Source organism: Lipotes vexillifer, unplaced genomic scaffold (genome assembly GCF_000442215.2).
Source record: "Lipotes vexillifer unplaced genomic scaffold, Lipotes_vexillifer_v1.1 scaffold109, whole genome shotgun sequence".
NCBI lineage: Eukaryota > Metazoa > Chordata > Mammalia > Artiodactyla > Lipotidae > Lipotes > Lipotes vexillifer.
The window spans coordinates 2,435,916-2,438,795 of NW_006790015.1; positions in this window are offsets into that span (position 1 = coordinate 2,435,916).

Genomic DNA, 2,880 nt, shown 5'->3' on the forward strand with positions numbered 1-2,880 from the left:
CCTCTCACTGCTATGGCCTCTCCCGTTGCGGAGCACAGGCTCCGGACGCGCAGGCTCAGCGGCCATGGCTCACGGGCCCAGCCGCTCCGTGGCACGTGGGATCTTCCCGGTCTGGGGCACGAACCCGTGTCGCCTGCATCGGCAGGCGGACTCTCAACCACTGCGCCACCAGGGAAGCCCTAAATAATACTTTTAAGTGAATCAAGGAGAAAAGAGTGAGAGGGCAATACTGGGTAAGAGTATTAGGCTGTGTCACATGTGCTGGAGACACCCCAGTGAACTTGTCCACAGAGCCCTCCCTCCACCGCCACCACCAGAAGTTCCTGCTGGTCCTCAGCCCGGGACATTAGAGGATTTTCCCACAAGAGGGAGGCCAGTACAGGTCCCCGTGCTCCTCCTTCATTTGTGCTGGACAAGCAATGGGTACTGCTTTGACTTTCATCTCCTATGACCTTCATAAGGATTAAAGTAGGCAATCTGCTGTCAATTGGATGACGGAGACACAGTAACAGACCTCATTATTTCTCATTTTCTCCTGAAAAACACAATTCTCAAAGTCTGGAAGCTGTGATGAGTGAGGAGACAAAACTGCAAAATTTCCAAAGAGCATCCCTTCCTCTGGCATAAATGTCAAAGTGAGGATCCTCGCCTTCCCTCCTAACCTGCCCCTGGTATTTGCATCCAGACTGGATGCTCACCACTCTTTCTCTCTCCAGACTCTTTGCTGGCCAGACACTGTACCCTTGTGGTGAGTGCGAGAGCAGCCACGGGAGCCTAATGCCAGTCAGGGCAAGCAAATCCAGACCCTGGGAACTCACAGCCCCAAATCCAGGGTCTCAGTGTCCCCAGTGGCCTCAGACACAAGTCCCCAGACTTGATGGGACACAGTCCTGTGAGAGCCAGAGGACATGATCTCCTGCTAGGCTGCCATTTCTCTACTCCCCCGCTCATTCTGGGCCCTACAGCAGCTCCTCTAGATATTCTCTGCACTCCTCTCTCTTCTTTCCTTCATTCCCTGTGGCCCAATCCCACTTGGAGAGAGTCCCAGACATCCTCCCCACCCACCATGTCTCTGCAAGCCTGTCCCTTGGGATTAATTGCCTGGACCCAGGGTAATGTTCTCATCAAGTCTTTATTGATGAGGAAGAAAGAGCAAGAGCTCCTTGTTTACAGCAAGATATCAGTGGATCGAGAGTGGAGCCAGAGCCTGTTGAGAACTAGAGGGGGCGGGCAATGGGGGCCAACACAGACAGCTGGACTTTTAAAACGGCACAGAGGACAAGACATCTCAGGGCAAGAAGGGATCTGAGTTGGGAGGGAAAAAAGACTTCCTGGGCTTGAGGAGAACTTTGTCAGCTCAAGGGCTGGAACAAGAGAGCCACGGAGGGGAGAGCCTCTGCAGGGGACTGGTCCCCAGGGCCTCCCATCAGCTGTCACCTCCAGGAAGACCAGAGGAGTCAGGGTCCACCTCTGTAACCCAGGATGTGCCGCCCCCAGCATTCCTGGGTGCTTTGATGGATCCAGAGATGCAACAGGGGAACTCTATGCATTGGGGTTAGTCAATTTGTCCAAAATAGCACAGAGGAATTAGAGAATTACTTGATTTTTGCTGATCCCATTGGAAGTGTGTCCCAGCATTGTAACCAGGCTCCAGGTTCCCAGAGAGGTGATGTTGGTGGGCTGCAGAAAGAGAGGGCTGCCAAGTCAGTTCATGCTGGGAGAGGGAACTGGATGCACAGAAATATGCTAACCCCCTGAGCAAAGACCCTGGAGCAATGTTTTAGAATGTCACTTGGGATCGTGTGACTGGAGAAGGGGGAAGGACAACCCCCTGATGGGCTCAGGGAGCTGCTCCGACCTGGGCAGCAAACAAGGTCTTGAAACAGGCAATCAGGACAGGGTAGAAATGTCAAATCCAGGCTTCTCACCAGACCCCAGGAGTCCTGCAGGCCCCGAATTGGGTGGGAAGGATGGCACCTCTGTGCACATGTGCTCCCTCCTCCTTATTGCCCAGTATGTCCCCTGAGCAAACAGGCTCTGTGTGGAGTTGGACAGAGGAGGTGCCCTCTACTCAGGGGGAAGGGAGAGGGCTGGGCTTTTATAATTTCTAGAACATTCCAACACTTTGACCCCTCCTACCTCCTTCGATTTCACAGAAACTGGGAAACATCCCCAGCTTGGAGTCTGCAGTTTCCCCCTTTCCACTGACATCATGTGAAGTCTGTCAGTCAGTCCTTCGTGACACTCAGGGGGCCTTCTGAACCCCTCACCTGAGGGAATCTACCAATTATTCACAGTGTGGTAGTGGGCAGGTTTCTATCCCAAGCCCAGACCCAGGTCCACCAGGCTAAAAATGGAGAAAGAGCAGTGAACCTTTCATTTCCTGTGAAGGTCAATCGAGGTAGTGGATAAAAAGTGCTGACACCATTGCTCACCACGTTGTGTTCAATAAACAGAGAGGTTTATGATTATCATTGTTACTAATCTCACTCTATTGCAGCTTATTAATAAAGGGGTTTGGCGGCCTGGGATTTAAAATGTCTATTGAGTACAATCCAGTTTACCCCAATTTTATGCAAAGGCTATTTATACCCATAGCAGAAACGTGGTGAAAGGAATCTTCTGGAAAGATACCAAGGTGGAGAACACTCTTCAAAACTCCTAGCCTTCTTTGGCAGTTTTATAATTGAATTACTTGGACATCGCAGTGAATGGAGGAAAGGAAGGCATGAAGAACTCTTAGGGGTGGAGGGAAGGCCACACTTTCTTTGCATACTGAAACTGTAAAAAAATCTCCATGTGATGAAACCCAGGCTGGGTGTCACCCATGAGCATGGCAGATCCTTAAAAACCAAATATAGCTTCTGAATTTTGTAGGGA